Here is a 23,733-nt window from a genome sequence, read left to right as displayed (position 1 = left end):
TGAGAAATAAGTAGCAATATCAAAGGGAGAGCCCTAGAGAAAAAGATCACTTAGCCAGATAAAAGTGAGCAAAAGGTTACCATCACAGTCATAAAATTAGGGTTCATTCAGGGCAGTGCAGTTCAGTCCCTCAATCATGTCCAACTCTTTGCAACCCCATGAATTGCAGCACACCAGGCCTCCCTGTCCATCACCAACTCCCGGAGTTCACCCAAACCCACGTCCATCGAGTTGGTGATGCCATCCAGCCATCTCATCCTCTGTCGTCCCCTTCTCCTCCTGCCCGCAATCCCTCCCAGCATCAGAGTCTTTTCCAATGAGTCAACTCTTTGCATGAGATGGCCAAAGTACTGGAGTTTCAGCTTTAGCATCAGTCCTTCCAAAGAACACCCAGGACTGATCTACTTCAGAATGCACTGGTTGGATCTCCTTGCAGTCCAAGGGACTCTCAAGAGTCTTCTCCAACACCACAGTTCAAAAGCATCAATTCTTTGACGCTCAGCTTTCTTCACAGTCCAACTCTCACATCCATACATGACCAATGGAAAAACCATAGCCTTAACTAGATGGACCTTTGTTGGCAAAGTAATGTCTCTGCTTTTTAATATGGCATCTAGGTTGGTCATAACTTTCCTTCCAAGGAGAAAGCGTCTTTTAATTTCATGGCTGCAGTCACCATCTCAGTGATAAAAGAAGACAGACTACGAGCCTTTACTACAGGATTCACTTTAGGGAAAGCATGAGTAGAACATTAAGTGACAATGTTGCAAGAGTATGGAAGAGCCAGGACTTCCCTGACAGTTCAGTGGTTAAGACTCTTCACTTTCAATGCAGGAGGTGTGAGTTTGACCCTTGGTCTAGGAATTAGGATTCCACATGCCAAATGGTGCAACGAAAAAGAAAAAAAAAAAAAAAAAAAGGAAGAAAAGAATAAGATAGGGCCAAGCTCAGAACATCAATGTGGATGATGAATAAGCAGTTTCATATGTGGATTAAATGTACAGACTCTAGAGCATGAATGCCTGGTTTCAAACTAATTTCACTAGTTATTAGCTGAGACCCTGGGCAGCAGACTTAACCACTCGCTACTTTTGTTTCATAATATATAAAATGAGGATAATAATTGTCAATCATGTAGAATTACTGGCTAGTTAAATGAATTAAGTATACACAGATATACTTATATAAAGGTTTACACAAATAGAAAAATTGGTCTTACAACTCATATGTAGGGACCCCAAATAGCCAAAATCATCTTGAAAAAGTACAGAGCTGGATGACTTACATTTCATCATTTCAAAACTTACTACAAAGCAATGGTAGTCAAAACAGTACGGTGCTGCCCTAAGGATCAATGGAATAGAATTGGGAGTCTAGAAATTAACTCCTATATCTGTGGTAACTGGCTTTCATCAAGGGTGTTAAGACCATTACGTGAGGAAAGAATAGTCTGGTCAAAATATCAAGGAAGACAAGGCTCTAGACATGCTGAGGTCGGAACTCTCCTCCTTCACTATGGACTGGAGGTTGGTGTGGTGCTTGGGAACCAAGAAAAGAATGTACAGTGTTTTGTGGCTTGGGGCTTTTAGTATTTTTGGAGTCAATTACTGTTCTGAGACTGACATGGTCAGAACATTGCCTGACTCCCAAGATGCGGTAGAAGTCTCTCCGTGAGTAAGGCTTCCTAAGATTCTATACGCTGGCACTTTCCTGCTACTCTTAGAAAGTAGAGTGTGGCAGCCAGGGACTTGTGGGTGAGTTACTGTATCATAGAAGAAACAAGTCCTACAAGAAAACAGAAAATGGGCCTTTTCCAAAGAAGACATATATATGGCCAACAGACACATGAAAAGATGTTCAACACGGCTAATCATCAGAGAAATGCAAATCAAAGCCACAGTGAGATATCACTGCACATCTGTCATGTCAGAATGACTATCAAAGAAATCTACAAAAGTTGGCGAGGATGTGGAGAAAACAGAATCCTTGTATGCTGCTGGTGAGAATGGTAATTGGTGCAGCCATAATGGAAAATACTATGAAAATTGCTCCAAAAATTAAAAGTAGAGCTACCATAGGATCCAGCAATTCCATTCCTCAGTATATGCGCAGAGAAAATGAAAACACTATCTCCCAAAAATATATGAACCGCAATGTTCATAGCAGCATTGTTTACAATAGCCAAGGTATGAAAGTAAGCGAAGAGTCCATCAACAGATGAGAGGATAGAGAAGGTATATAACACACACCCACACACACACAAACAGACACACACAGACACACACACAGACACACACACACACATAGACACAGACACACACAGACACATACACAGACACACACAGACACACAAAGACACACACACACACAGACACACACACAAATAGACACACACAGAGACACACACAGACACACACAGACAAACACAGATATTCACACACACACAGACACATACAGACACACACAGACACACAAACACACACAGAGAGACACAGACACACACAGACACACAAACACACACACAGACACACACACAGACACATAAACACTCACACACAGACACAGAGACACACACAGACACACACACACACACACACACAGACAGACAAACACACAGACACAGACACACACACACACACAGAGACACACACAGACACACACACACAGACACACAAACACACAAAGACACACACACACACAGACACATACACTCACAGACACACACACACAGAGACAAACACACATACAGAGACACACAGACACACAGACACACACAAACACACACACAGGAATATTATTCAGCTGCAAAAAAGAATGAAACTCTGCCATTTGCAACAACATGGATGGGTCTAAAAGGTGTTATACTTAGTGAAATAAGTCAGAGGAAGACAAATATTTTATATCACTTATATGTGGAATCCAAAAAACAACATAAATGACTATAACAAAACAGAAATAGATTCCCAGATACAGAGAAGAAACTAGTGGTTACCAGTAGGAAGTGGGGGGCGGGAAGGGCAAAGGAGAGGTAAGGGATTAAGAGGTATGAACTATTATGTATAAAATAAATAATCTAGAAGAATGTATTGTAGAGAACAAGGAATATAGTCAATAAATTTCATAAAACTTTTAATGCAGCATAATCAATAAAAATACTGAATCACTATGCTGCACACTTGAAACTAATATAACACTGTAAATCAATTATATTTCAACTAAGAGAAACAGAAAATGGGAAAATATTACCCTTGGGTTTTCTCATATGTCTACTGTCGATTCTTGCTCTTTTCTCTATCAGATCCCTAGAATCAGTTTCAGTATATGTCACAACCAAGTTTATTTGAGCAGTAAATAAGGACAATGAAATGACTATGCTGATATCTAGGTTTTTCTCTATTAATGTTTAGTGGCATTGCTTAATGATAGAGACAGCTTAGAAAGCACAGGTTGTATATGTTTGCTTTAACTTGAAAAATTGTAAAACTTTTCCTAATTGTGTGGTATGATTCTTTTCCAGAGAATTTAGAAAGTATTAAAAAGCATTACTTTGCCAACAAAGGTCCATCTAGTCAAGGTTATGGTTTTTCCAGTAGTATGTCTACTGGAGGTGAGAGTTGGACTGTGACGGAAGCTGAGCACCGAAGAATTGATGCTTTTGAACTGTGATGTTGGAGAAGACCCTTGAGAGTCCATTGGACTGCAAGGAGATCCAACCAGTCCATCCTAAAGGAGATCAGTCTTGGGTGTTCACTGGAAGGACTGATGCTGAAGCTGAAACTCCAATACTTTGGCCACCTCATGCGAAGAGTTGACTCACTGGAAAAGACCCTGATGCTGGGAAGGATTGGGGGCAGGAGGAGAAGGGGATGACAGAGGATGAGATGGCTGGTTGGCGTCACCGAATTGATGGATGTGAGTCTGGGTAGGCTCCAAGAGTCCTGCTACCCTTCTCTATGTTGGCCTTCTGCAGTATGTCCATCACCTTCCCTGGTTTATTTCTGGGTGCTATTTTTCACTCTTGTATTTCAATACTTGTTCTGCTGAATGCCTCTGTTCCCTCCCTCTCCCTGCCCCCACCCGCCCTGAACATGAACTCAGGAGCTCATTCGTGGCACTGTCGTGGCCTTGGGATACATCATGCATAATTACTGAAGGCACAAATGAGTGAAGGAATTCAAGCATTGGGAATCAAATCATTCAGAAAAAATTCCTTTCAGCCAGGGGAATCTTCCCGACCCAGGGATCAACCTGTCTCTCACGTCTCTTGCTTTGGCATGAGGATTCTTTACCACTAGTGCCACCAGCGTGGGTGCTAAGTCGCTTCAGTCGAGTCCGACTCTTTGCGACACTGTGGACTGTAGCTAGCCAGGCTTCTCTGTCCATGGGATTCTCCAGGCCAGAATACTGGAGTGGGCTCCCATTTGCTTCTCCAGGAAGATAACTCTGCTAGTCTTCTGTTGCCTGGAATTTCCCCCTTCTCCTTCACTTCTCAGAAGTCACCATCCTATACCCAGGTTTGCTTCCTGGGTTATAATTGTTAGCATAGCTAAATACCTCTTCACTACTGCCAGACGCTGGAATAAGGACATTACGGTAATGACTTTGTTTAGTCCTTAGGCGACTACTCGTTGACAGCAGTAGGCAGGTACCAATATTGCCTGTACTTCTCAGATAAGAACAGTGAGGCTGAGGGAGGGAAAGGAACTTGCCTTAATGCGCCCTGGTTTTCAGATGTGAAGCCAGGTTTGAAACTTTCATATCTGTGCTTTAACCATTACACACTTTATACCCTAGTGCAGGGTCAGGCAAAAAGTTTGTTCCGATATTTCTATGACATCTTATGAACGAAGGAATTTTTTAGCCAACCGTCCAACCAGTCCATTCTCAAGGAGATCAGCCCTGGGATTTCTTTGGAAGGAATGATGCTAAAGCTGAAACTCCAGTACTTTGGCCACCTCATGTGAAGAGTTGACTCATTGGAAAAGACTCTGATGCTGCGAGGGATTGGGGGCAGGAGAAGAAGGGGACGACAGAGGATGAGATGGCTGGATGGCATCACTGACTCGATGGATGTGAGTCTGGGTGAACTCCGGGAGTTGGTGATGGACAGGGAGGCCTGGCGTGCTGCAATTCATGGGGTCGCAAAGAGTTGGACACAACTGAATGACTGAACTGAACTGAACTGAAATAGCAGAAAAAAATTACCCCAATTCCAAGAGCCAGAATTAACCTGGCAATGTTTCTTTTCAGTGTTGTTGCTTTAATTTGACTCATGTATCATAGAATATCACACAGATAGGTGCTTATTAAATACACAGATATGATGCTAATGGCTGGAAATCTATTACCCATCTCCTTTGGTTGGTAACTTACCTGGTGAGTCCAAAGTGACAGCGGTCTCTGTACGCCGTGTTGCAACAGGTTCTCTGGAAATATAACCTATAAAGACATTTGGGAAAATTATCTAAAATGTGCTTCCCCAGTAGGATCATAGATGTTATCAGTCATCATCTAAAGACCAAAGTACAAAGAAATTCATCACAAGAATGTGAAATCCAACTTCCCAATTTGAAACCAGTGCAAGTTGATTTTGAGATACTGTGCCTCCTTCCCCGTCTTAGAAATCCTTCTCCAGGGGTTTAGAGTGAGAGTGTTCATTTCTTTCTAGAAACCCAGCTTCACACTAACCTAGAGATTTAGAGATTTGGAAACTAGCCTATGGATCATCTCAGGCTGACCTTTGAGGCATCACTGAAGTTTAGACATGAAAAGGAGTTTGATGCCATCTAGTCTGTGTTTTATTTGATAGGCAGGACGAAAATGAGACCCATGCGAGTCAATCAGTTCTCCACACTTAAACTGGTCTGCAACAAAATTCTGATCATTTGGTGTTTCTGCAACGAGTATTAGCTGAGTGCCTACTACATGCCTAGCAGGCTTCCCTGGTGGCTCAGATGGTAAAGAATCTGCCTGCAATACAGGAGATGCAGGTTCGATCCCTGGGTCAGGAAGATGTCATGGAGAAGCGCAACCTACTCCAGTATTCTTGGCTGGAATATTCCATGGACAGAGGAGTCTGGTATGCTACAGTCCATGGGATCACATGGATGAAACTGAGAGTACACACATATGTAAGCCTAGCAGAGTGGGGGAGACAAAAATGAAGACACAGATTTGGCTTTTAAGAAATTTAGAGTGCTGTGTCCCTGAATCCCAGTTCAGAACTCAGTCCTGTAACAATTAAATTGAGAGAAACATTCTCTTCCTAGATTACTGAAGGAAAAGGAGAAGCCTTGCTTCTTTGCTGAGTCATTCTAACCGTGTGCCTGCAAGGCGTGTGTGGTGAGATGCACACAGATCACCAAGGCCTATGGACCCAGAGCTCTCTCCAAGTGCTGTTTAGCATCAGGACCCTATACTCAAATCAGAGCTTTGGCTTTTCCTTGAACACACTCTGCCTTCTTCTGCCTCCGAATTGTCTTCCTTCATCTCCCTTCTACCTCCACTACCCTCCCCAGATTTTGCAAGTTTGGCTTCTTCTCATTGTTCAACTTTCATCAGAAAGGTCACAAACTCAAAGAAAAAGGTCCTGCTACCCTTCTCTATGTTGGCCTTCTGCAGTATGTCCATCACCTTCCCTGGTTTATTTCTGGGTGCTATTTTTCACTCTTGTATTTCAATACTTGTTCTGCTGAATGCCTCTGTTCCCTCCCTCTCCCTGCCCCCACCCGCCCTGAACATGAACTCAGGAGCTCATTCGTGGCACTGTCGTGGCCTTGGAGTACCTCATGCGTAATTCCTGAAGGCACAAATGAGTGAAGGAATTCAGGGATTGGGAATCAAATCATTCAGAAAAAATTCCTTTCCTCCAGGGGAATCTTCCCGACCCAGGGATCAAACCCGTGTCTCTCATGTCTCTTGCTTTGGCATGAGGATTCTTTACCACTAGTGCCACCAGCGTGGGTGCTAAGTCGCTTCAGTCGAGTCCGACTCTTTGCGACACTGTGGACTGTAGCTAGCCAGGCTTCTCTGTCCATGGGATTCTCCAGGCCAGAATACTGGAGTGGGCTCCCATTTCCTCCTCCAGGAAGATAACTCTGCTAGTCTTCTGTTGCCTGGAATTTCCCCCTTCTCCTTCACTTCTCAGAAGTCACCATCCTATACCCAGGTTTGTTTCCTAGGTTATAATTGTTAGCATAGCTAAATACCTCTTCACTACTGCCAGACGCTGGAGTAAGGACATAACGGTAATGACTTTGTTTAGTCCTTAGGCGACTACTCGTTGACAGCAGTAGGCAGGTACCAATATTTCCTGTATTTCTCAGATAAGAACAGGGAGGCTGAGGGAGGGAAAGGAACTTGCTTTAATGCTCCCTGGCTTTTAGATGTGAAGCCAGGTTTGAAACTTTCATATCTGTGCTTTAACCATTACACACTTTATCCCCTAGTGCAGGGTCAGGCAAAAAGTTTGTTCCGATATTTCCATGACATCTTATGAAGGAAGGAATTTTTTAGCCAACCATCCAACCAGTCCATTCTCAAGGAGATCAGCCCTGGGATTTCTTTGGAAGGAATGATGCTAAAGCTGAAACTCCAATACTTTGGACACCTCATGTGAAGAGTTGACTCATTGGAAAAGACTCTGATGCTGGGAGGGATTGGGGGCAGGAGAAGAAGGAGATGACAGAGGATGAGATGGCTGGATGGCATCACTGACTCGATGGATGTGAGTCTGGGTGAACTCCGGGAGTTGGTGATGGACAGGGAGGCCTGGCGTGCTGCAATTCATGGGGTCGCAAAGAGTCGGTCACGACTGAGTGACTGAACTGAACTGAACTGAATATCTAAGAAATTCCTGAATCCCTCCTCCAATTCCTAGAGTGCTCAGTTGATTCTTGAGACTCTCTGTAACTCAAAGTACAACCATGTCTGAGGGGGCTAAACACATTTCAAGTAATTGCCTGCTCCTTATCTAGGTGCTGGGCACTAGTATTTCTGACACATAAACGCTGTATTTGAGAAGAACTTTTAATCCTAACACTCTCAGGAAGAGGCCAAAAATAATGCTAATTTGATACTACTTCATAATGTGCCTATGTTACTTTTTATTTTAATGAATTGATTTCCATTTCTGCCTAAACCACATAATCCTTCAGCCAATAAGAGTTCTTTCTTTCTTTCTCTTCCCTGTATCACTTCTCAGTAATGGACCACGAAGTAGAAAATAACAACCCCCGCCACTGCCAGCGCCTGGATTCAGGGTTCACATGTGGCTTTTAATTCTTTGACAGGAGAAAGAGGAAATCATAACTTTTGGTGAAACTTTTTAAAAAATAAGGAACATAGACTCACCATCACCTTCATTAATGACTCTTTAATTTAGAAGTTAAACTCATGAAAATGCCAGAAAAGCAACACATTCTTTCACACAGACTTGTTTTTCAGAGTGTTTGATTACATTTTTTCAAGGCTGCCGAGGCTTACAATTGAACAGCATCCCTCTCACTTGATCCAGCCATGGGTAACTTCACCACCTTACCACCCCACTCTCAATAAAAAATCCATCCACCACACTGGGCTGGGGTCCTGGTGGCTCAGTGGCAAAGAATCTACCTGCCAGTGCAGGAGATGTGGGTTTTATCCCTGGGGCAGGATGATCCCCTGGAGAAGGAAATGGCAACCCACTCCAGTATTCCTGCCTGAGAAATTCCATGGACAGAGGAGCTGGTAGGCTACAGTCAATAGGGTCACAAAAGAGTCAGATGCAACTGACTAAACAACGAGACTGGGATCTGAATACTACTCATTCAGTTATTCAGTGAAGTCAAATAGGACTAAAATGAGATAGTTTTTCTTCTATCTATAGTCCTATGTCCCATATAACAGCTGCTGCTGCTGCTGCTAAGTCCCTTCGTTCGTGTCTGACTCTATGTGACCCCATAGACGGCAGCCCACCAGGCTCCCCCGTCCCTGGGATTCTCCAGGCAAGAACACTGGAGTGGGTTGCCATTTCCTTCTCCCAATGCATGAAAGTGAAAAGGGAAAGTGAAGTCGCTCAGTCGTGTCTGACCCTCAGCGACTCCATGGACTGCAGCCTACCAGGCCCCTCCGTCCATGGGATTTTCCAGGCAAGAGTACTGGAGTGGGGTGCCATTGCCTTCTCTGCCCATATAACAGAATCCTGCTTTAAAAAAAAAATTCCACCTACCTGACAGTAGTAATACAAAAATCATTTTTCGGTCCATCCTGAGATCATAAGCTGGCTTCCCAATGTCAGTGCAAGAAAACTGCCAAGGATGACTGACGTGACATCTGTGGCCTCAGCCTACACATTGTTATCTTTCAGGCTCACATTCTCTAGGCATCAGTTGATAGGCTAGGTGGCATTTTTAAATGATGCCAAACTGTACATTGTCTGTCCATAAAGATATGTGGGTATCTGCCTAATAAAGGATTATTAAAGCCTTCAGTTGAGTCTCCACTTCAGGCAACTGGCAAATACCTGTTAAAATTACTTTGCATAAACTCAGCGAGCAGTTCAAGGTAATAGCAGTCGGCAGCTACCCGATTGGACAAATGAGAATTAGACTGTGAAGGCCTAAAATTGGGCTTCCCAATGACTCAGCTGGTAAAGAATCTGCCTGCAATGCAGGAGACCCTGGTTGGATTCCTGGGTTGGGAAGTTCCCCTAGAGAAGGGATAGGCTACCCACTCCAGTATTCTTGGGCTTCCCTGGGGGCTCAGATGGTAAAGAATCCTCCCACAATGCCAGAGACTTGGGTTCGATCCCTGGGTTGGGAAGATCCCCTGGAGGAGGGCATGGCAACCCACTCCAGTATTCTTGCCTGGAGAATCCCATGGGCAGAGGAGCCTGGTGGGCTACAGTCCATGAGGTCACAAAGAGTTGGACATGATTGAGTGACTAAATACACACATGCAGGCCTGAGACTAAGGCCTGAATTAGGCTGAGGTAGCCAGGAAAATTGTTTTAATGTGGAGAGTCTTATGGGTCACAGAGAAAATGGCTTCTTACATGAAATAAGTGTTTGAGAACTGGAATTACTATTAGAGTGCTCTGAGGTTTGAAAAACTCTCTAGATCATGGCAAGTCATACAGCAACATAATAATATGAGATGCAAGAAATCTTTAATTCACAATGGAATTTGAATGGAATAGCCAAGGCCCACACCGAACCAGTGTGGTGATTTCTATCCAAACGTGCCTCATTACGGAGGCATAGAGTGGATAATTAGGAGATTGGAATTGACATATATAAAATACATAACGAATGGGAACCTACAGGATAGCTCAGAGAACTCTAGTCAATGCTCTAAATGGGAAGGAAAATACAAAAAAGGGGATATATGTATATGTTTAGCAGATTCACTTTACTGTATAGTGGAGACTGACACAACGCTATGAAACAATTATGTGGTGATGGTCAAGTCACTTAGTTGTGGTCGATATTTTGTGACCGTATGGACGTAGCCCACCAGGCTCCTCTGTTCATGGGATTATCCCAGCAAGAAGACTGGAATGGGTTGCCATTTCCTCCTCCTATAGTTGATTCATTTTAGTGGAGACTAGCAGCCATGAAATTAAAAGATGCTTACTCCTTGGAAGGAAAGTTATGACCAACCTAGATAGCATATTCAAAAGCAGAGACATTACTTCGCCAACAAAGGTCTGTCTAGTCAAGGCTATGGTTTTTCCAATGGTCATGTATCGATGTGAGAGTTCGACTATGAAGGAAGCTGAGCACCGAAGAATTGATGCTTTTGAATTGTGGTGTTGGAGAAGACTCTTGAGAGTCCCTTGGACTGCAAGGAGATCCAACCAGTCCATCCTAAAGGAAATCTGTCCTCGGTATTCATTGGAAGGACTGATGCTAAAGCTGAAACTCCAGTACTTTGGCCACCTCATGCGAAGAGTTGACTCATTGGAAAAGACTCTGATGCTGGGAGGGATTTGGGGCAGGAGGAGAAGGGAACAACAGAGGATGAGATGGCTCGGTGGCATCACAGACTTGATGGACGTGAGTTTGAGTGAACTCCAGGAATTGGTGATGGACAGGGAGGCCTGGCGTGCTGCAATTCATGGGGTCTCAAAGAGTCGGACACGACTAAGTGAATGAACTGAACTGAACTGTACACAATATTATTAAAAAAATCACAGTCTGGTAAAAATTAATTTTAAAAAATCTAAGCCATTTCAGATATGTGTTGATCTCAAATACAAAAGACTTTGTGCTAGCAAAAAAAAAAAAGGATGCATAAATGAATGAATGATGAGACAATAAATGTGAACAGTCAAAATCAAAAAGGACGACCCAAAAAATTCGTTGCAAAGCAGATTAAAATGAGACCTATGGTCATTCAAAGAACAGAAGATCAGATTTACAAGGAGGTGGAACAGCAACAACATGAACTAGATCTGAAACAGCCCCAAAGAAGGTGTTTGGATACTCTATCACAAATGGCTTACTTCCTCTAAGCATTGTAGAAGTCCTTCCTGCTTGACTCAGAAAATAAATTTGCTAAGTCAGCAACTTGTTAAATAGAGTCTGTGTCTGGTTTTACCCACATATTTTTATTTTTATTTCTGGCTGTGCTGGGTCTTTGTTACTGTGTGGGCTTTTCTCTGGTTGTGGAGAGTGGGGGCTACTCTCTAGCTGTGGTGCTTGGACTTCCCATTGCAGAGACTTCCCTTGTGAAACGTGGGCTCTAGAGCACACGGGCTTCAGTAGTTGTGGCTCCTGGGCTCTACAGCACAGGCTCAATAGCTGTGGCAAGCAGGCTTAGTTGTTCCATGGCATGTGGGATCTTCCCAGATCAGGGATCAAACCTGTGCCTTCTGCACTGGCAGGAGGATTTTTTCCCACTGAGCTACCAGGGAAGTCCCACAAATGGTTTTTTTTAATATAAATTATTTATTTTAATTGGAGGCTAATTACTCCTCAATATTGTATTGGTTTTGCCATACATCAACATGAATCTGCCACGGATGTACACGTGTTCCCTATCGTGAACCCCCTTCCCACCTCCTTCCCCATACCATCCCTCTGGGTCATCCCAGTGCACCAGCCCCGAGCACCCTGTATCATGCATCGAACGTGGACTGGCGATTCATTTCACATATGATAATATACATGTTTCAATGCCATCCTCCCAAATCATCCCCCTCTCTCCCTCTCCACAGAGTCCAAAAGACTGTTCTATACATCTGTATCTCTTTTGCTGTCTCGCATACAGGGTTATCGCCACATGTGGTTTTAAAGAAAACTATCTATGAAACTGATATTTGAAGCTTCAGGAAAGGGAGCCACCGCGAACAATATATTTACTGGGGAAAAGATGGAGATAGATATCCATTGACATCCAAGCTCCCTGAAACTGGGGGATAAAGGAAGTGTTGAGATGCAGACATGGAGGAGGCTAAGGGGCACAAAGGGGCTCCTGAGGACCAGTGCGAAGTCCAAAAGCCCCAGAATCCTGGAGCCCCTCTGAAGGCCCCACCAATGCACGTGGGACAACTGCAGCAAGGTTTACAATAAATCCGCATAACCAACCTTCAGCAAAACAGTAACTTGCTTAAATTCACTGTTTGCTGCTGGGGTAATACCCAGGTTGGGCTGCAGAAGTTTTTCTCAACAGATAACCAAGTCAAAGAGACCGGAGGGGGAATTAATAGGAGCAATAAAGATTATTTCAGATAGACTACGTTTTGAAGAGGAGAGCAATTAACATGAGCCTTAAAATGATTATTTTCTTTTGAAAATGGGTATATAAATGAGCAACTATCCCCACAAGAGACTAGTAAGCAGCTATTAAAATCATGTTTTCAAAATAGTTGATATGGAGACTTAGGATAAAATAGAGAAGTGGAAAACAGCCACCTCAAAAACTGTATACACAGAAATAAAATCCTGCTTGATTCTTTTCTGCTTGATGCTATGTGCGAAGTATATGACCACACAGCATTTGTAACATAAAGCAGGCAAAATCAGGGTAATATCACGTTATCATTTTACAGGGGAAAGTAGAGTTCAGTTCAGTCACTCAGTTGTGTCCAACTCTTTGCGATCCCATGAACTGCAGCACGCAAGGCCTCCATGTCCATCACCAACTCCCAGAGTCCACCCAAACCCATGTCCATTGAGTCGATGATGCCCCCCAACCATCTCATCCTCTATCGTCCCCTACTCCTCCTGCCCTCAATCTTTCCCAGCATCAGGGTCTTTTCACATGAGTCAGTTCTTCTCATTAGGTGGCCAAAGTATTGGAGTTTCAGCTTCAACGTCAGTCCTTCCAATGAATATTCACGACTGATCTCCTTTAGGATGGACTGGTTGGATCTCCTTGCAGTCCAGGGGACTCTCAAGAGTCTTCTCCAACATCATAGTTCAAAAGCATCAATTCTTTGGCGCTCAGCTTTCTTCACAGTCCAACTCTCACATCCATACATGACTACTGGAAAACCATAGCCTTGTCCAAACAGATCTTTGTTGGCAAAGTAATGTCTCTGATTTTTAATGTGCTGTCTAGGTTGGTCATAACTTTCCTTCCAAGGAGTAAGGATCTTTTAATTTCATTGCTGCAATCACCATCTGCAGTGATTTTGGAGCCCAGAAAAATAAAGTTAGCCACTGTTTCCACTGTTTCCCCATCTATCTGCCATGAAGTGATGGGACCAGATGCCATGATCTTAGTTTTCTGAATGTTGAGCTTTAAGCCAACTCTTTCACTCTCCTCTTTCACTTTCATCAAGAGGCTCTTTAGTTCTTCACTTTCTGCCATAAGGGTGGTGTCATCTGCATACCTGAGGTTATTGATATTTCTCCTGGCAATCTTAATTCCAGCTTGTGCTTCCTCCAGCCCAGTGTTTCTCATGATATACTCTGCATATAAGTTAAATCAGCAGTATGACGATATACGGACAACTAACCAATCTGATCGAATGGACCACAGCCTTGTCTAACTCAATGAAACTAAGCCATGCCATGTGGGACCACCGAAGACGGACGGGTCATGGTGGAGAGGTCTGACAGAGTGTGGTCCACTGGAGAAGGGAGTGGCAAATCACTTAGTATTCTTGCCGAGAGAACCCTATGAACAGGGGAAGGTGATAGTCCTCCAATACAGTGTTGGGAAGGTAGCTCCCAACTGGTAACACAGAGTCCAGCTAAAGACATATAACTTAAAATAAAAATGATGATCAGATTATATACTGCTGTTTCTAAAATGTTTAAGGTAATTGAAATGCCTATTTTGATTCTGAAAGGAGCATATTAGCTAGTGGTTACCAGTGGGGAGAGGGAAGAGGGAACGGCAATATGGGGATAGGAGAATAAGAGGTACAAGCTGTCATGTATAAAATGAGCTGCAAGGATATATTATTCTACAGGGCTTCCCTGCGGGCTCAGACAGTAAAGAATCTGCCTATAGTGCAGGAGACCTGGGTTTGATCTCTGAGTCGGGAAGATCCTCCGTAGAAGGGATTGGCAACCCACTGCAGTATTCTGGCCTGGAGAATCCCATGGACAGAGGAACCTGGTGGGCTACAGTCCATGGTGTCATAGAGAGTCGGACACGACTGAACAACTAAGTACAGCACATATATTGTACAGCACACAGGGAATGTAGCCATATTTTATAACAACTATAAATGGAGTATAACTTTTAAAAGTTGTGAATCATTATATTGTACACCTAGAACAAATAATAATGCACAGTAACTATACCTCAATTAAATTTTTTTTATCAGAAAGAAAATCAAAATCAGAAAGAAAATAAAATAAAATTGATGGTTCTAGTTCCAAGGCATTTAAAACTCACAAAACCAAATTTTAAATGGAATGATCATCATTCTTTGTCAAATATTAATATACCTGATAGTGACAAACCATGTTGATGTTCTGTGTATAGTCCCAAAAAGATAATATTTCAAAATAAGTTCAAAAACATGCAGCATGTTTAAGAAACACCACTTTGGAACTACACTGTCTGGTGGGTGTTTGTTATTCCTAAAGTGTGTTTAAAGAACTACACAGTTCAACTTTCAACAGTGAGTAAGTAAAATATATGAGGTAATGTGTCAGTCTCAACATTAACAATCCCAATATCTACTTTCAGCTACCTAACAATTCCAATCATCAGGAATTAGCAGACCACCTAACGCACTAAAGGGAAGGATGTGAGAAACTATTGGAAGAACCATCTGTGGACTTCCATAAGAAGCAGTGCATTGTAAAAAAAAATGTAAAAATGGTGATCAGAAAGAGATATTGAGCTGTTATCCCACATGAACATCAGTCCAATCCTCAAAAAGAGCTGGACATGACTGAATGTAAGCTCAGTCATGTTGCTATCCATTTTCCACCATCAGAATCCAAACCCTTACTTTGCCTCAGCTGAGTTTTTGCCAGCAGTCTCACTGGATTCCTTTCTGCAAACATTCCTAATATAGTTGCCTTAAATGGTATGGACCTAACAGAAGCAGAAGATATTAAGAAGAGGAGGCAAGAATACAGAGAAGAACTATACAAAAAAGATCTTCATGACCCAGATAATCACGATGGTGTCATCACTCACCTACAGCCAGACGTCCTGGAATGTGAAGTCAAGTGGGCCTTAGGAAGCATCGCTACAAACAAAGCTAGTGGAGGTGATGGAATTCCAGTTGAGCTATTTCAAATCCTAAAAGAGGATGCTGTGAAAGTGCTTCACTCAACATGCCAGCAAATTTGGAAAACTCAGCAGTGGCCACAGGACTGGAAAAGGTCAGTTTTCATTCCAATCCCAAAGAAAGGCAATGCCAAAGAATGCTCAAACTACCACACAATCGCACTCACCTCACATGCTAGCAAAGTAATGCTCAAAATTCTCCAAGCCAGGCTTCAACAGTACCGTGAACTTTTAGATGTTCAAGCTGGTTTTAGAAAAGGCAAAGGACTCAGAGATCAAATTGCCAATGTCCGCTTGATCATCAAAAAAGCAAGAGAGCTTCAGAAATACGTCTATTTCTGGTTTATTGACTATGCAAAAGCCTTTGACTGTGTGGATCACAATAAACTCTGGAAAATTCTTCAGGAGATGGGAATACCAGACCACCTGGCCTGCCTCTTGAGAAATCTGTATGCAGGTCAGGAAGCAACAGTTAAAACTGGACATGGAACAACTAACTGCTTCCAATAGGAAAAGGAGTACCTCAAGGCTGTATATTGCCATCCTGCTTATTTAACTTCTATGCAGAGTACATCATGACAAATGCTGGCCTGGTAGAAGCACAAGCTGGAATAGATTGCCAGGAGAGATATCAATAACCTCAGATATGCAGATGACACCACCCTTATGGCAGAAAGTGAAGAACAACTAAAAAGTCTCTTGATGAAAGTGAAAGAGGAGAGTGAAAATGTTGGCTTAAAGCTCAATTCAGAAAACTAAGATCATGGCATCTGGTCCCATCACTTCATGGCAAATAGATGGGGAAACAGTGGCAGACTTTATTTTGTGGGGTTCCAAAATCACTGCAGATGGTGACTGCAGCCATGAAATTAAGAGAGGCTTACTCTTTGGAAATGTATGACCAAACTAGATAGCATATTCAAAAGCAGAAACATTACTTTGCCAACAAAGGTCCGTCTAGTCAAGGCTACGGTTTTTCCAGTAGTCATGTATGGATGTGAGAGTTGGACTAATGAAAGCTTAGCACCAAAGAATTGATGCTTTTGAACTGTGGTGTTGGAGAAGACTCTTGAGAGTGCCTTGGACTGCAAGGAGATCCAACCAGTCCATCCTAAAGGAGATCAGTCCTGGGTATTCATTGGAAGGACTGATGCTGAAGCTGAAACTCCAGTAGTTTAGCCACCTGATGCTAAGAACTGATGCATTTGAAAAGAACCTGATGTTGGGAAAGATGAGGGTTGGAGGAGTGGGGATGACAGAGGATGAGGTGATTGGATGGCATCACCGACTCAATGGACATGAGTGAGTAAACTCCAGGAGACGGTGATGGACAGGGAGGTCTTGCATGTAGCCATGTGTGGTTTCACAAAGAGTCAACTGAGCATGACTGGACATGACTGAGCAACTGAACTGAACTGAAACTGAATGCTCTGCTAGAGTTAATCCCCCCTTACCAGTCCACAAGAGTATTTCTTTTTCTGCTGTCTCCCGATGCCATTTTATGTCATTTCTTGAATTTACTACTAATAACATACTGCACACATTACATGACCTTGTCAAAGACGTGATTACAGTGGGTCATTCTTTCGCCGCTCACTGTTTACAGGATTCGTGGCATGTGTGCTGTGTGTGTCTGCAGTGGACCCATGAATGTTTCTGGTTTGACACTATCATGTGGGCTTAACACTGAAATCACTTTGAAAAGTAGATTATTTAACTGGACCCAGAAGTTAGTAATTGATTCTAAGCACTTAGCCTAATTTTCCTCTCTTGGTCTCTGTCCTTCTGAAAACCCATTGCTTCCCTTTTTCTCAGTGTTTCCACTAGCTAACAATCCAAGAGCTATGCTAAGTCTTCTGTGAGGCTTTACTTTAAATCCGGAGGACCCTGCTGAAATCCCACCTACAAAAGACCTTCTTCTTTTCTGCTTTCAACCTGCTCTTTCTAAGTCATCTTCTTCCCCATAGAAGAGTAATCAGAGAGAGAGTGAATGCCACCTGATCATCCTTATCTCAGGACCCTGGTGGATTATACTTAATTGGGCACATATGATGCATTGGGCTCTCAGTCAAGCAATTTTACACACATTTTCTTATTTAATCCTTAGAGAAACACTGTGAGATAGGTGTAATGAGCCGCATTTTAAAATTAAGATGACAATGACCTTTTGGAGAACTCAGGGTTCAATCTACTCAGGTCAGCACCTGGCACAGGGCCAAGCTCAGGGCTGAGTCCAGCCAGGTTTGACCGTAAGCCCCTCTCACCACTGCACTACTGGATCCCTTATACCTGGCCTACCATTTCATGCTCACATTCGTCATTTATGTGTTTTTCTAGAATGCTTTAATTTCTTTAATCTACAGTATTATTCTCGTGCAACATTCCAGAAGCAAGAGTTCCTCTAAAGGAGAGAGACTTTGTCTATTTTGCTTCCATTTCTTGGTCTTTGTCAGTTTCCCTGCAGTAGTCAGTCCCATTAAGTAGAGCTGCATCATAACAGTGACTCCAGAGAAAAACTGTTTTAAAACATCAACAAACCTCGTGGTGGTGTAGAAACAGCAGGCCCAATATTGCGTGACTTTGTACTTGGAATGGCCCTGGTCGAAGAAAACTCAGCTGTACAAAAGAGAAGTTGAGAAAGGGTAAAGTTGAGGGAATGAGCGGACCAGAGAGCACATCACAAAAGACAAATTCATCCCACATCTCTCCCAGTGGGAGCTCCAGAATTTTCATGTGGCACGGCCTTACAGGGAAGAAGGTGAGCCTTGATTTCCCCATCTGTAAAATGATAATACTTACTTCAAAATGTCGTTGAGAGGACTAAGTTAGTTTAATATATAATTTGTGTGCCTTCACACACACACACATCAGTTAGTATAGTGTGTAGTTAGTCACTCAGTTGTGTCCGACTCTTTGTGACTCGTGGAATGTAGCGCATGAGGCTCTTCTGTCCATGGGATTTTCCAGGCAAGATTACTGGAGTGAGTTGCCATTTCCTTGTCCAGGGAATCTTCTCAACCCAGGGTCTGAATTTGCATCTCCTGCACTGCAGGCGGATTCTTGACCACTGAGCCACCAGGGAAGTCCCCAGTTAGTATAGTACAGGCATGTACGTTCAAACCGGCTATTATTATTGTCCTTATAAATGGGGACTTGAAGCTCCTTTTGCATAGCATTTTACATAACTTTATAAATTGTCCATGTAAAAAAAGATGAAGACTCATGACAATTATACAAAGACTAATGTTCTGCTCCATGCCCCCCTGCCTCCATCTCTCAGATACAACCCTACTTCCCCAGTAAAAATGAAGACAAAGACACCATTAAATTTAGTTTTCTTCTAGCTAGAGAGTGGGTGAGGCAATACAAAAATCATCCATCATCCCACCACCCAATAATAGACATTTAAGCATCTTGGTATATAGCTATCTGAACTTTTAGCTATTGTGTCTAAATATGGAATAATTGTGTTTAAATATATATAAATATGTAAATAGCATTTTAAAATATATGTATTCTCTGAGCATATGCCCAATATTTTGAATCCGCCTCTATTAAAAGATTTTTAATTGCTGCATACTGTGCCATTGTATGAATATTGTACTTTATCAGTCTCTGAGCATTTATGGTGTTTTTACTCTTATGACATTTGACACCATTCTCTGATAAACATTAGTGCACTAAACTTTGTGATGTATCTCTGCTCATTCTTTTAGGACATTGTAGTAAAGGAACTAGTACTCAAGTGTGATGCTGTAGGGGTGGAACGACCTCACTTCTCAGGACAGCATCACCTTGGCTCCTCAGCTAAATGTGACTGGATTCCTGGAGAATCCATAAAGAACTGAAAGTGTGGTTGGCACTTCTGCTCAGTCTATCTAAGGACAGATTTCCAAGGCTTTCCTCTTTCTACCAGCTGCCAGCTACTCAGTTCACCCTCAAATATTTCAGACAAGATTCATTGCCCCTAAACTAAAATATCTTCTCCCCTCTTATAAACCCTATTTCCACCTTGTTCCTTGACTTGTCCTACTACCTGATTCATTGTTATGGTTGTTGTGTTGCTCAGTTGTGTTCAACTCTTCTGCAGCCCCATGGACTCTAGCCTGCCAGGCTCCTCTGCCCATGGAATTTCCCAAGTAAGAATACTGGAGTGGGTTGCCATTTCCTTCTCCAGGGAATCTTCTCAACCCAGGGTCTGAAATTGCATCTCCTGATTGCAGGCGGATTCTTGACCACTGAGCCACCTGCGAAGCCCCGCCTAATTCATTACATGTATATAAACAATTGTCACACAAATTAGGTATATGGTGTGACAAATGACTAGTATCTCTAAGTTATCCTTCATCATTCAGATGCAAAGCTGTAAAATCTAATTTAAGGACAAGTGCTTTTCTCAATTGAAATATAGTTGATTTATTATAATTCAAAAATAATTCAGTTATACACACACACACACATATATGTAATTTTCAGGTTCTTTTCCATTACAGTTGTTACTCAATATTGCATATAGTCTCCTGTGCTATACGACAGGTCCTTGTTGTTTATGTATTTTACATATAGTATTGCATCTGCTAAGACCAAGCTTTTTTAAACAGTAGCTAGATTATAGGAATTTGAGGTTCAGCAACTATTGAGATTAAAATTATGGAAAGAAAGATTTTCTTTAGGAATCAATGAAAGTATGTAAAAATAAAGAATAGCCAGTGAACATAAATGATCTGTCTCTCTAGTTCAGTGCAATTCATTCACATTTAGGGCACACATGTATAACCCCTGTGGATACCAGTGAGCTTTTCTGAAACAAGCTTCCCTGGGCTCCTAGATCCCAAGCCTGGCACATTTTGGATCTCTTCCACACTAGAACAGGGCTCCGTACATAGCGGATATTCAGTGAAATACTAGCTGTTGTAAATGTTTGGCCAATTTCCTTTCTTTTTTAAAAAGACCTTCTCATTTTCTTGAGATATAGTTGACATACAGCAACGAATTGCTTGACCAGGTTCTTATGGAGAGACAGGGAGGTGAGTGTCTGGATCGCGCCGAAAATGAATGTACTGATGAATGAAACAAGCCACATGCAAAGGGGCATGCACACAATGAGTGTAAGAATAGTGGAAACCTGCCTCCACAGCAGACTGACACAATATTTTTGATGTTTCAATAACAAGCACACAGTTTTACAACTAGAAGAAAAAAAAAATCCCAAAGTGAAAAACAAAAAAATAAAACCACACCAAATTTAAAGTTTTTAAGAAGTGCATGCGTGCTAAGTCACTTCAGTTGTGTCCGACTGTTTGCGACCCTACGGACTGCAGCCCATCAGGCTTCTCCATCCATGAGATCTTCAGGCAAGAATACTGGAATGGCTTGCCATTTCCTCCTCCAGGGGATCTTCCTGACCCAGGAATCGACCTGCATCTCTGGTCTCTTGCATTGGCAGGCGAGTTCTTTGCCACTAGTGCCACCTGGGTAGCTAAAAGTGTACCTGAAGCCATCTAGAGTTTTCACTGAGTGCAAAGATTGCGTTACCCCAGGCTTTCTGTCTGTCTGAGTCCGGAGTTTCAGTGGTTAGTTAGGGAGGTGTGCTCAGTCTATGGGTCGGTGCCCCTCCTCTTTATGAACACCTACAAGACCCTGCCTGCCCCAGCCCCTGCCTGCCTCCCCATCAGTGCTTGCAGCTTCACTCTCCTTTGGGGTCCAGGCATCTGGACAGCTCTTGGTTCCTCAGATGCAGCATACTCTTCTCCAAGCCCACGCTTTGTACCTCGTCTTCTCTTTGCCTGAAATATCCTCCCGTGGTCCCCTTCTTGGCTGGCTATCCACTTCTCAGGTCCCAGTTCAAGGCCATTTTTATTAGGAGGTCTTCTCTGACCTCCTCTGACCTCTACTTCGGTTTAGGCTAAAAACTCCACAAGATCCCAGTGCTTGGCATAGTGTGTTAAAGCTAAATGAAATCTTATGGTTGACTGTTTAGAATCCAGGTGTGTTTCATAGGCCTTAATGCTGTGGAGGAAAAAAATTGCCCGCCGTATCAGTGAACAAAGGATGTTGCAGACACCACGTTTTCAGCCATTGCTGCCACCACAGACTGTAGACCCTAAGGGGATTCAGGGTGCAGAGAAGCAGGCTACTGGCTCTAGATGGTTAAGGTGTATATCAAAGGAATGACTGTAGTTAAGCCCGGACTCTTGTATCTTCCCATAGAGGGAAAAGTGCTAAATTTATTAACTTGAGATGTCTGGCTTTCTTTAATTAAAAGTAATCTTCTGACTTTCTGACTACTTGACTTCTGCCTAAGGTACTTCATTATTCTGATATCATAGACATTAGCATTTCTGAGACAGTAATATTCATAACAAACACATTGTGTATTAACTATAGTCTAGACATTTTCTCTTCAAAACAATTACCTGAGAGTATATAATCACGTATTATTATGTGCAGAGGAATTAAACAATCATCAGAAACATTGCCGAACTTGCCTAAGATCATTAAGCTGATAAATGGTGGAGGTGAAGTTTGAATTCCCACCTATTTGACTGCAGAACTGTCTGCCAAGCTCTGTCATAATCTATGTAAAATAAAAAGGTTGAGAGTACCAAATGTCATTGAAAGATGAAATTCTCACCAAATGATGCAACTAACTCTCAAGTAAGCCTTCCCTTCTAGCAAATCAGGGCTAACTGAAAAAGATGCAAAAATAATAATTTATGTTGTGCAGAAGCAGAGGATGTGAAGGTTATTCCCTTAACATACAGGAGTAGAATGACCTCCAGTGTCAGATCCAGCATATGGAAGGACAGGTATTTCTGGTTGGTAACAATTTATAACCTGAAATCTCATTTTTTTTTCCTGCTAAGCATCTTTCCGTCCTGTTACTCTTGCTTACCATGAATCTTCAGAACTAAAGAAGCTTTCACATACTTTAGATGTGCCAGCTTTATTTTAAGATATTGGCATTTGAGTAGCTAAACTCCCTATACACATTAGATGTGGGATTAAGGAAGTTAGACTGGATGAGAAAAATTCTAATTAAAAAAGGAAAACATTATCCCAAACTTCTCACAGCACTGATACTTCTCATGCCTGGCTGGACAATAATGAATGGGAAAACACAAACTAGATCAGTATGCTCACTCTTGATGCTGTGTATTAGAAGCATCTGTGTACTCAGACATTGGAGTCTAAGGCACTGCCTGCAGCAAGAATATTGCTCCAGACTAGATAAACATGTAGAAACTTCAGTTTCCTATCGTTAGGATCTTTTCTTCCATTTTCAAAGGTCCTAACATCAGTAGTCCCCAATCTTACGGGCACCAGGGACCAGTTTCATGGAAGACAATTTTCCCATGGCCAAGGGTCGGGAGAAGAGGGTTTTGGGATGAATCACCCACGTTACATTTTGTGCACGTTGTTTCTATTGTGACTACACTGAGATTAACCTCTCCTAATGATAGTCTCCGTTTGCACCGCAGATCGTCAGGCGTTAGGTTCTCATAAGGAGCACACACCTGGTACCTTCCATGTGCAGATCACAGCAGGGTCCATGCTCCTGTGAGAATCTAAAGCTGCTGCTGATCTGACAGGAGGTGGAGCTCAGGTGGCGATGTGAGCGATTGGGGTGGCTGTACATACAGATGATGCTGTGCTCACTCCTGCTATGTGGCCCCGTTCCTGACAAGGGTTGGGGACCCTTGTCTTACATCACCTTTATCTTGTGTTGAGTAGATTTATAAAGCAATTGGATATTAGCCTGATTTGCTTGAGAAGAGTTGGATATGACTTAGTGACTGAGCGACTTAGCGCCTGAGACTGTGTCTCCTGGTCAGACACATGCCATTGCCATGGCCCACCTTCCCAGTTGCCTTCAACAGGTGCACGATGTTCACCTTCTGTGCTCTGGATTTATTTTCTTTCCTTTTGACTTTTAAATATCATCATGACTGAGAAATAAGTAGCAATATCAAAGGGAGAGCCCTAGAGAAAAAGATCACTTAGCCAGATAAAAGTGAGCAAAAGGTTACCATCACAGTCATAAAATTA

General features: G+C 42.5%; 1 long non-coding RNA gene across 1 annotated transcript in view; it reads right to left on the bottom strand.

Annotated features, from left to right (window-relative positions):
- Positions 1–23,733, bottom strand: part of LOC139176688 (uncharacterized) — a 58,199-nt gene that overhangs the window by 29,195 nt on the left and 5,271 nt on the right. Inside the window, exons 2-3 of the long non-coding RNA XR_011561091.1 lie at positions 18,223–18,300; positions 5,374–5,439 (exon numbers count right to left, since the gene is read on the bottom strand). This is a non-coding gene — a long non-coding RNA (uncharacterized lncRNA). The remainder of the gene's footprint in view (positions 1–5,373; positions 5,440–18,222; positions 18,301–23,733) is intronic.

The sequence above is a fragment of the Bos indicus genome, chromosome 17, assembly GCF_029378745.1.
Source record: "Bos indicus isolate NIAB-ARS_2022 breed Sahiwal x Tharparkar chromosome 17, NIAB-ARS_B.indTharparkar_mat_pri_1.0, whole genome shotgun sequence".
Taxonomy (NCBI): domain Eukaryota; kingdom Metazoa; phylum Chordata; class Mammalia; order Artiodactyla; family Bovidae; genus Bos; species Bos indicus.
The sequence above is the reverse complement of the archived record's forward strand: the minus strand, read 5'-3'. Positions and strand labels throughout refer to the sequence as shown.